The following is a 12,033-nucleotide window of genomic DNA, read 5'->3' as shown; positions in this document are numbered from 1 at the left end:
TTTTAATTCTATTAAACAGCGATTCTGATTAGCAAAAATAGGAGGAATATTATCCACAGGCTATGAAAGTAAAGAGATATTAAGCACAAATTTACCCTTTATTAGCTTACCAATTAAAAAATTAAATGATATGTGAAAATCGGAATAATTAATAAGTACTGTAATATGTACATACAAACTAGTTGACATTTCTGTTCACTGACATTTGTGGGTGGGGGTTAAAATTAAAAACAGTAAAAAGATAAGCAATCAATAACAAAGAACACGGCAAACACAAATTGCAAGTAACACGATACATGCAAGTGAGAACGGAATAACGAGTTACAAAGCTTTAAAAATAGGAATGAAGAGAAGATCTGAAAATTAATTTTTTTATATGATTGAAGATTTCATGGAAGTGTAAACACATTTCACCATAATAACCCACAGAATTCCAGCTGTCAGTATTATCGCAAATTCAGTAAGATCGAGTTTACTGTCCATTTATGATACTAACAGAAAAGCCCAATAAACAGGTGACTGCTAATTGTTTTTATTGTTTTATGGTTGTGACCTCCAGAATTTCGACTGAACCACGTGGTACCGTTGGAGACAATCGTAGAGTAATCTCCAGTGCTGCGGTCTCTTGCCCCAATTAAACGGCATTTTGTCCCAATTAAGCGAAGTAAACCCTGTCTATTTTCTCGATTGGGTTCTGTTTTTTTAAGATTTGTCCCAAATAAATGGCTGCCCTGATTAACCGGTAGCCCAAATAACCGGAATCCACTGTATATATATATATATATATTTTTTTTTTTTTTATCAGACTAATAGATGCACTTTTTCCTAGAGAATGTTGTATAAAATTCCCCTACATCTTAAGATCAGAAAATATACTAGGTGCATGTAACAATATACAAGGTATTTCATTTATAAAGTGCCAGGATTTATTTTGCTCATTTTTATGTTTAGATTATTTGCCATCTCTTGTTTTGTCATGTTCAAGTGGAAATTTTTGACGTTAAAACCACCCATTTAGATTTTATGATTTCTAAATTTAAATTTTTGCTTAATTAACTGCTTTTTTTCTCAATGGAAAAGTTGTTCCCCATCACCAGTCCATTCTAAAAGCATCAGTATACTTCTGAAACAGACTGATTTCATTTTAATAATTCAAAAGCACAAACAATGACTGTGAGCATGAGGAGCCATGGCACACAACAGTTCACATACAAAACAGAGGTACTGAGGAGCAAACAATACAAGCAACAATGTCATTCTTCCCTCTTCGAATAAAATTGGTTTACATTCGTTACAGAAGTATGTTGGTGTTTTTAGTTTCCAAGGGCAGGGAACAACTTTCCCATTAAGAAAAACAATTTATTAGGCAACATTAAACATTTAAACTCCACTAATTTTACAGGAAATTCAAAAATTTCAAAAATAACAAAAAAGGTCCAGACAAAAAATACTTAAACCTAAAAAGTAGCAAGACAGACACCAGTTTCTTTTAACTTAAACACCCTGTGTGTGTGTGTGCATTGGCGTACACACACACACACACACTTATGCATATATTAATTTGACATAAAAAGGAAATAAAATGCAATTTAGAAAAAATTTTATTTTTTTTTTAAAATATGTCTATATAATCTCATGCAAAGCAGTAGACATAAAAATAGCATAATACAAAATATTAGAACAGAAAGCAGATTCAATAACTGAAACATATGAAGCAAATGAACAGGAACAGTAAATGACTCAAATGTAAAATTTAAATGGAAATACTAACAGCAAAGTTTGAAAAAAAAAACAAAAAGACCTAAAGAAATAAATTTATACCAAAGAGACTGGCTCTAGATTCAAAACATGTGAAATAGCATGACTCAATAGGAAAACACTATACAGTAAACGACCGCTATTCGCGGTCGCTGATTTAATATAAAATGAAACCTAAAAAAATGTGAATTTTAAAGCGCCGTGAACATTTTCCGCCATAAAAAAACATGGGTGTGGCTAAAATTATCTTTCCCGGTCAAAACAGCGATCAGTGGGTGGGGGAGAGGGGTGACAAAATCCTGGTGTGAATGTTTCTCGCTAATCCTTGCTCAGTATGTGTTATGTGCTTGTCATGGAAGGTTTCGTCGTTTGCTTTTAATTTATATGCTTATAAATTGAATAAATTTATCAATTTATAAATTGATATGCTTACAAAAGTGATAAATCTACCGTTTTGCAGTGTAAAACAGACTTTTTCGAGTGTGTTAATGGAAGAAAGTGACTTTATTGTGGACAAGTTCTTTATAACCCGTACAAAAATATGGCTACGAATAACAAGGGAAATGTGAAAAGGTCAAAGAAGGTGATGACATTAGTGAATAAAATTGAGTTATTAGACAAAATTTCTAATGGTGAAAGTGTCTCCTCAGTGGCAAAACATTATAAAATCAATGAGTCAACGGTACGATCAATCAAAAAAATCGGAAGAAAAAATCCGCCGTAGTGTCCGTGAAAATGCGCTAATTGCTTCAAAAATTTGCTCTGTAACGCGTGATGCTAATTTAGAAAAAAAACGGAAAAGGCTTTAAATCTGTGGATAGAAGACCGAACTCAAAATAAAATTCCGTTAAGTTCACTCATCATTCGTGAAAAGGCAAAACTCCTTTATCAACGCTTTAGCGAAACTGGTGATAGTTCTGGCGGGATAAGTTTTTTAGCTAGCAAAGGTGCTGGTTTGAAAGATTTGTTTGAAATTTCTAATAAATATTACATTTAATATTAAACTGTTTCTTATTTTCATTTCGATGCCATATGCTTGCATTTCACTATGTACTGTCTATGTACACAGTCATATTATGAAGGTACATATAATACATACAGAGACAAAATTTTAGACTAGTTTTTCTTATATACTGTATTTCATACTTTGGAACGGAACCCCTTTATTACTATGGGAGCCATAACTCAGTATTCGCATTTTCGGTATTCGCGGCATTTCTCAGGAACGTAACCCCCGCAAATAGCGGGGGTTTACTGTATTAAGTTACAGATTCCTGCAGGAATCTAGAACTACAGGAATGGCAAAAGGCAAAGAAAAATAAAGAGACGACAAAAAAAATAATTTAGAAAAATTAAATAAGAAAATAAAACCCTAGCAAACACCAGGGGCTGCAAAGCATCATCTGTCACAAGTTGCGGAAACATAAATAATTTATGTAAAGTAAGAATTAGGCAGCCATACAGTAAGTCAAGTAAGCAAGGAAAAAATAAACCTAAGGAAAAAAAAGGAAGATAAAACATGTATAAGATATATAAAAAGTAGATAAGAAAATAGACAAATTACGTGCTTCCCTCCTCACATAAGTACTAGCAAACTGACCTCTGAATTTCTTCAAATTTTCAGCCTCCACTGCCCGTGGAGGTAAATTGTTCTTGTAATCGACAACCTGCTAGCTAAAAGAAAACATCCTATAATCTAGTCTAAACCACTTGCCCAATTTCAATTTATGGCCCCTAGTTCTGCAATCCTTTGTAACAGGGACAGCCAACTAGACGACCTTTGGGAGCTGCAATAGTGGAAGGCATATTGGAAAGAGCTATACAATAAAATGCATACGTACGTCTCCATGAGCCAATGGCTCCATCTGTCTGTGTGGTTCAATCATTTTTTTACAGTGCACAAGTTAATTTGTGTTAACATTATTAGTTTCTTTTTAAGTGAGACCCTTTAAAAGTTATTATGCTTTCTGGAAAATGTACATATGAAGACAAGAATAGGGGGTTTGAGGCAAAGTGGGAAGAGGAGTTTGTTTTTGTGGAGAGAAATGGTAAACCAATGTGTCTTTGTGTGTGTGTCAAGAAACACTGTTACAGTTCAAGACCAGTAATCTTAAGTGCCATTATGAAACGAATCACTGTTCTTTCACCCAACAATTTCCAAGTGGTTCCATGTTAAGGTGAACTAAAATATTGTCTTTAAAAGAAAAATTTAATAGTCAAACCAGGGTTATGTCAACGTTTATTAAAGAGGCAGATGTAACGACAGAGGCTGGATTTATTTTGGCATTTAATATTGCTTGGGCAAAATACCCCTACACGGAAGGAAAGTTCATTAAAAAAATTTTCCTCAAGTAATTTCAATTTTAGACCCAGAAAATAGAAAACTGCACAAAATGATTGAACAAATTCCTGCATCGAGACATACAGTGGAATGACGAATTTCTGTAATCAGCACTGATATCATAAATAACTTGCAATATGATTTAAAGAAATGCTCAGCACTGAGTCTGGTCTTGGACGAAACTACAGAGAGTGAAGATAAACCACAACTAGCCATATTTTTTCGTTTTGTAACAAATAATCTAGTCAGGAAAGAACTATTAGATCTGATTGCTTTAAAGGATACGACCCAAGCTTCAGACATAAAAGGAGCTCTTGATCTTGCACTTGGTAAAGCTTCTGTACCAATTAAGAAGATAGTCAGTGTTGCAACTGACAGCACCCTGGCCATGAGAGGTGTCAATAAAGGACTTGTGAGACTTTTAACTGCTGCAGCATTTTCTGCCTATTTTATCCCTGTCCACTGTATTATTCATAAGGAACACACCTAGCAACTAAATATTTTAAATATGAACAATGTTATGGAGGTAGTTCTGAAAATTAACTGCATACGCTCAAGCACCAAAACACATGAACAGTTCAAAGCCTTCATGGAAGAAATAAACAACGATCAGCTTCCAGATGAAGTATCGTGGTTCTGTTTAGTAATGTGACTCTCAGTAAGCAATGTTCTAACAGAGTTCTTTCACTTGATGGAGCCAATCAAACAATTTGTCAAAGAAAATGGGAAATCTTTCCCTCAACCTGAGAATACCCAGTGGTTAATAGATATGGCATTTTTCACAGATGTTGTTCAGCATTTAAAATCATTAAATGTATCTCTGCAAGGACAAGGAAAACTTATTTCTGATCTAGAACAGAGTGTGTTCAGCTTCCACAACAAACAAACTCTTCGAGAAGGACCTGGTTTCTAAAACCACACATTTCACATGTTTGAGTAAAACTTTGCAAACTCTACCCAGATTTGATATAATAACTAGAGATTATGCATGCAGGTTACACGGACTGGCAGAAAAAATTAATAATAGATTTCTTGATTTAAGAGCACTTAGACCATCATTTGCACTTTTGGAAAATCCTTTTCTTGTTGACATTATGAAGGATGGCTGTCCCATCTCACTGCCAATTGCTGGGGATACAGCAGCTATAGACTTGGAGCTACTGGAGCTTCAAGAGCATGAAGGATTGAAATAATTAAAAGGAAAGTGGCTGCTCGACTATTGAGTTTTGGAAGCAGGTTCCGGAACAAAAATATCCAAAAACAAAAGAGTATGTGTAGAGATTAATCTCTATTTTCGGTACAACAGATTCTATTGAACCTTTGTATTCACCACTTAAATTTATTAAAAGTAAGTATCGGTGTTTTTTTTTTTTTTTGACTGATGAGCATTAAAATGAGCTTGTATGTACTGCCCTAACAAGTCATCAACAAAACTTTTATCAGCTAACTGCTTGTCGATGCTAACACCCGTGAAGCATCGACAAGCAAACCTAATATGTAAATATCTTCCGTGATGTATTGTCTGCCAGAATTAGTATTTTGCAAAATTTGTGCATCTTTTTTACATTTTTGAAAAAAAAAAAAAAAAAAACAACCTAGTAACAAGAAATATGCTTACTTAAAAAATAACAATATTATTTTTAAACTTTTATCAGTGTTATATATAAAATTTTGATATAAATAAAAGTCAAAATATGCACCGCACTATGGAAACCACTGCTTTATAACAATGAAAACTTTGCCTTAATTTTCCCCTCTAAGGTGCCTGGTTGCCAAGCTTTGTAACTCCTATAACTGAATCCTTTCAAGAAGCTCCGTGTCCTTTTTAAACGAGATCTCTATCCTTGGACACAATATTCCAAGAGCAGCCTTACAATTGCCTTATACAGAAGAATTACATATCCTACGGGCTATGGTTCAATAAATTGTTGATGGTGTGCTACTGACTTTCCTGGCTGCGCAATTACACTGCTTGGAGAACCTAATATTTGCCCATATCATAACTCCTAGATCCCGTTCTTCCTTTACTGATTTTAATTCAACCTAACAAGTGTCTAAGATATTTTTGGGATTGCAATTCCCATGTTTGCAAGACCTTTAAAGGTCTTACACTTTAAATTTTGCTGCTTTAAATAGCATTTTTCAGACATTCCTTGAAACCTGTTCAAGTCATCCTGAAGAAGCATTGTTTGCACCGATCATGAACTGAAAAAGGAATTAAGAAAACCCTTAGCCATAATTATGAGTGCATCATTTGACTCAGGGGATGTCCCCATGGACTGCAGATGTGCAAACATATCCCCTGTTCACAAAGGGGGGATCTAAGGGTGACACAAGTAATTACAGACCAGTTAGTTTAACTTCTGTTCCGGGTTTGTTGTTTGTTGTTTGGTTTTTAGGAGCATTAGCAACTAAGGCCATATTGCTCCGGAATGTGCGGTGGTCATTCCTCGACCTTTCCGCATCCTCCGTATTTGGTGGTGACGGGCTCGAACCCCGGTCTAATCAAGAAGCGTGTGCTACGCACTGCTGCTGCTCCTTCCCACCTGGCTACGGAGGCGCCTTTCTGTTCCGGGTAAAAGAATGGTGTCACTGGTTCAAGATGCATTGCAGGATCATCTAGACAAGACTGCAGACACAGCATGCAACTGTTAAGATAAAGTCTTGGCTGATAAATTTTATTGAATACTATAATGTGGTTACAAAGGAACTGGATGCAGAAAATAATTTTGATATCATACATTTGGATTTCAGGAAAGCTTTTGACACTGTTATGCATGGAAAACTACTGTACAAATTGGAGGAGAATGGTATTAAGGGTAAATTGCTACAATGGATAAAAGGGTGGTTGGGTGGGAGAAGACAGAGGGTGGTAATCAATAGATGCTACTATTCGTGGACAAATGTTATTAGTGGAGTCCCACAGAGTTCAGTGTTGGGCCCACTGTTGTTTTGTACATATATCAATGATATTCATGAAGCTATCAGGTTTAGTGTCAAAGTTTGCAGAGGATACAATGGTTGCCAGGGTTGTTAATGACAGAATGGCAGTGTGCTATGGCAACAGGATCTAGAAAATTTGGGCAGATGGGCTGAGAAGTGGCAACTGAAGTTTAACCTTGACATATGCAAAGTACTGCATTTGGGTAGAAGTAACCCCAGAGGAACGTACCAACTGTGGTACTACACTTAGGGTGGTAGGAAATGAAAAAGACGTGGGAGTAATTGCGCAGTCAGATATGAAGTTTTCTGAGCAATGCATACAGGCTGCAAGAGAAGGTCATGGGGTTTTGGCAATGATATACAGGTGACCCCTACTTAATGCTGATAATTCATTCTGGAAAAACAGAGCGCTAAGTGAATCTGCGCTAAGCAAGTGCTGCATTCCCATATGGCAACATGTGTATTTGTGAGTTGATTCCCATATGGATTTGTGAGTTGATTCCCATATGGATTTCTGAGATTTATTCCCATAAGGTAACATATGTATTTGCAGTCAATGCCATAGGATATTTCCTAATCAATAATAAATGGTAGTAAAAAGATGCACAAATGTCAGTCAAAATATTTAATATTCAAATATTTGTACATATAAAATATTCTGCATTACATACATATATAATTATCTGGTAACTACTTACGTATGAAAATTAAACTTAAAATTCCAATTAAAATCATGAATTTAATTGATCTAAATTGATTTTAATTGATTTAATTTAATTGATGAATTTAATCATGAAAAATGTGTCCATTTTGGTTTGTACTTTGGCCCTCTTCCTGGTAAACTAAAAGGGGTATTAATTTTAATTTCCCTGCAGCGTTACCACCGAACAATAAAGTCAACCAATCCTTCGCCACTTTGAAACCTGGCATGTTTTTTTCTTCTTTTTCTTTTAGGCATTCGTTTCCAAAAAAGTCCTACTTCATCTATGTGAAAAATTTGTTGAGAAGTATAACACATAATACCCCTCTTCAATAATTTTAACAAGTTCGTTTTTGAAAGTTTCGGCTCCTTGATCTGCACTTGCAGCTTCTCCCTGGATTTTAAATCTATTTAACCAGCCCATACTAGTTTTAAATGGTTTTCACATTTTTTTTTTTTTTTTTTTTTTTTTCAGGTGAGTTTTCTTCAGATCATCATATAGGCTAATCTCTCTCTCCCTCCCTCCCTCCCTCTCTCTCCCCCTCCCTCCCTCTCTCTCTCCCCCTCCCTCCCTCCCCCTCTCTCTCCCCCTCCCTCCCTTCCTCTCTCTCTCTCTCTCTTTTTTTTTTTTTTATAACATTTAACTTAACTGAATTCTACATTGGATATTATCTTCAATAAAATTAGTTAAAGTTTCTCCATTTCAATCCTAATAGCCAGGCTAGCCCTAGTTGCTTGCAGTGGAACAGCTGCCTTTCCCGCTGCTAAAATTAATTCTTCATTTTTTATAATTGTTCTTACAGTTAAACGTGCCAGTCCTAAATTATGGCACACATCAGCTTGTCGATGACTGGAATTTGCTTCAAAACGTCTAATTTAATTTTCAAATTCAGTCTTTTTCTTACATTTGTAGTCTTCATACTGCATCCAGACATTTTTTTTTTATTCTTATCTGCTATTATTAACTCTTCGCAAATGTAACTGCGTTGGTTGCATTAATTATGATACAATGTTCGAGTTAGACTTCAGATAAATGCTCATAACACAAATATTACATGCAATATACTTGATAATTTTTTAAAAATTTGATCTCGGAACTACGTAACAAGTCAAAACAAAACAAATCAGCATAGAAGGCAGCTTGGTTCCGTCGGCACAACAAGCTAAGAACAACTGTATAATGGCTCTTTTCATGTCTACTTGTCTTCACAGTTACAGTTTTCATCCCCTTCTTATCAACAGTTCTGTTACTTTGGCATCAAATTGAAGGGGGACTTCATCCATATTTGCAATCTGTCCCAACTCCAACTGATGTGTCTTCCGACATTGAATGACAAAACAATGAAATTCAAGGACCTTCTGCTCATAGCTTACAGGCATCTTTTGGGCAAGTCTGGTGCGTGTACGCATGCTTAGTCCATTCCGTTTCATGAACCTGAAGCACCAATTGCGTCCTCCTTTGAAATCAGTAACTTCTTTTTCATCAGCAATTCTTCTTGCCTCATGATTAACCATCTTTGTGCTCACAGGAATTCCAATTACCCATTGCTCTTCAATCCATATCTTCAATTCCCTCTCTAAATCAGGCCATTTTGCTGACTTGCCTCTCATGGCCTTCTTCTGCCGTGGCGTTTTCAGTAGGGTTTCTTCTTCCCATAGCCAGTCTCGGATTGTTTTCTCAGTTGGAGGAGGACCAAACTTACGTTCAGCAGCACGATTTCCATTCACTTTTGCAAACTGGATCACTTTTAACTTGAATTCAGCACTGTACGAAAATCTTTTCTGGGCATAACGTGGTAACAAGTGCGAAACAATGAGTGCAAAGACAACAAGTGCGAAATGCAAGTAAAAAAATCTACAACCACTGTATAAGATGCACCCAGTTTTTAGACCCCAAATTTTTAGAAAAAGAGTGCGTCTTATACATGGGGAAATACGTTAATTTGGCCCATATCATTAGATAAACATGTGTCTATATTACACATCTCTTTTCACCCCAGCTAGCAGTTTTCATGAATACTTAAGATATCCTCAATGATACTGGGAAAAACATTTGCATCACCTTTTTTCATTCAAATGAATTCCTTCTATAAAAGTGATTGTCATGTTAATAAATACATCCCCACAAAAGCCTTGTAGAGTTCCTCAAATCTTGAGTTAATCCACAAGGCTTTCAGTGTGTAATCCATCCTTTTGTTTCTGAGCAAAATTGCAGACATATTCACATTCCAACTTAACACTCAGCATGTGTTCAGCAGGGTCCTATATTTATTCAAGAAATGATCAGGTCATGATTTTTTAATATCATCAGTCCCCACATGAATAATAATTCTCTCTTTAGCCCCCTTAAAATCTGAAAATCTCTTGGTAACATCAACTGTTGCTGCCGGCAAACACACCCTGGTTCTAGTCCACCTAATCTTTATTACAAAAACTATTATCCATTTCCATGACAATAGAGAAATCAATAAAACTAAATCTTAAACCACAGCAGTTTGCATTTCACTGCTCTGTTTTGGGAATCGAGGATGCATCACTTGTCAGATCATATCACCAGACTTGAATTCCTAACAAGTTGCTAGTTAAATATGTTTCTAGGACAAGCATCCACTTTATCAGTGATTCAAATTCTTCTAGTAATGCACCAAAGTTTTAATTTGAGATTAAAATTTGAGCTTTAATATTTAAAGAAATGAATCATCAGTTGAGCTTAGTTTTAACTCAACCAACCTTACAATACATGCCACAGGCTATACAAGTGATGAATTCATGAAATCCACACAGCCATTTGTCTGAGTAATAATATCCCCATGCAATGCATTAAAGTGGATCTTGTAACAACCATTATTTAGGTAAGATTTGAACTTCAAAACAATTACAAAATATTACAGAATTAAAATTAAACAGTTTCAAAAACTTTATCTACTAGTGAAGTTAAAATTAAGCTATTGAAGTTACCATTAAGAATGTAACTTAGCAGAAACAGCTTAAACTTACAAAAATTACAGAAATTAATTTCACAAAATTACTGAAATAAAATTTTAAAATTAAAAAATTATATTTAAACAAAAATTTTAAGCAATAAGCAAAAAATCTGTCCACTCAGCACTTGATCTTAATCCCTTTCAGTTATTCTGCTGGACACAACTTAAAACACACTTGCTCTCTCCAATTGAAGGTTTAAATTCATGTCTGTTATTTAGTTTTTCTCATGAAATGCTGATAAAAATTTTCCTATACATTACACTGATAGTGTGTTAACTTTTTTGAAGAAAGAATATTCATGCTCTTTGTGACAGGACCTATACAGAAATTTAAGAAAGAAGGAAACTGACTTGTTGGGGTGTGATCAAATTATAAGTGATCATATGAGTGATCATACAAGATATGAGTGATCAAATTACTCATAATGAAAATGCAACTGTCAAAATGAAATGCTCTAAACAAAGCAATTTATATTCATTTTTTTAACAAATATTAGCTGTGTTATTTACTGAATTTTATGTTATTTATTAAAAGCTATTATGTATTATTTACTAAATGTTAATCATTTGAAACAAAATATGCACAAAATCAATTACAAAGTTCTGTGTTAGCAACCAGTATTGAATTCTAGTTTTGCAAATTATTGAAACTTGATACACTGATCTCTTCAAATGAAATATTTCTCTACACTTACTTCTGACCCTTCTGTAAAGTGGAGTCCACTTCATCATATATATTTAACAATATATGATATCAGTTAAAAATCAATGAAATAAAAATATGTTTAATCATTTCAATATTGCAATTTGGCTTTTTAACAAATTCCATCATATATTTTACTAAAAAGAGTGGTTTTGTTGTTGCTAGATTAAAAGTTAAATCTTCTATATGTCTAACCTCATGTGATGAAACAGTTTATGTAAAAATCTTAATTTTATAAAAATACATCTATTCTATAATTGCAATAACAAAAATTATTGTAAATAAATTATAAATTTAAAAAAATTTGGTTTGGTTTGATATAAACACAAAAAGCAGAATAGGAGTGTTTTAGACCTAATGAATATAATGAGAACAAAGAACAACTATAGAGAGAAACAGAGTGAGCTAGTAAAACAGAAAATCTTATAATTGGCGATTTTAACTTTCCAGATATTGAAAGGAAATTGTGGGTTGATCACTCTCACACTAGAAACTTTTGTGGATTTATTGGATGATATTTTTCAACAGCAGTAGCAGCAGTGTTACAGAGGGAACAAGAGAAAGCAATACTCCTGATATGATTATCAGGAGTGATTCTTCATGC

The 12,033-nt window shown here is 34.5% G+C and overlaps 1 protein-coding gene across 4 annotated transcripts in view; it reads right to left on the bottom strand.

Moving 5' to 3' along the window:
- The window catches only part of LOC150075060 (TATA-binding protein-associated factor 172-like), a 934,682-nt gene that overhangs the window by 773,138 nt on the left and 149,511 nt on the right, over nt 1–12,033 (bottom strand). The window lies entirely within an intron of this gene.

Source organism: Mastigoproctus giganteus, chromosome 14 (genome assembly GCF_048544385.1).
Source record: "Mastigoproctus giganteus isolate SK-2022 chromosome 14, ASM4854438v1, whole genome shotgun sequence".
Lineage (NCBI taxonomy): Eukaryota > Metazoa > Arthropoda > Arachnida > Uropygi > Thelyphonidae > Mastigoproctus > Mastigoproctus giganteus.
This window is presented reverse-complemented; position numbering and strand designations above follow the sequence as displayed.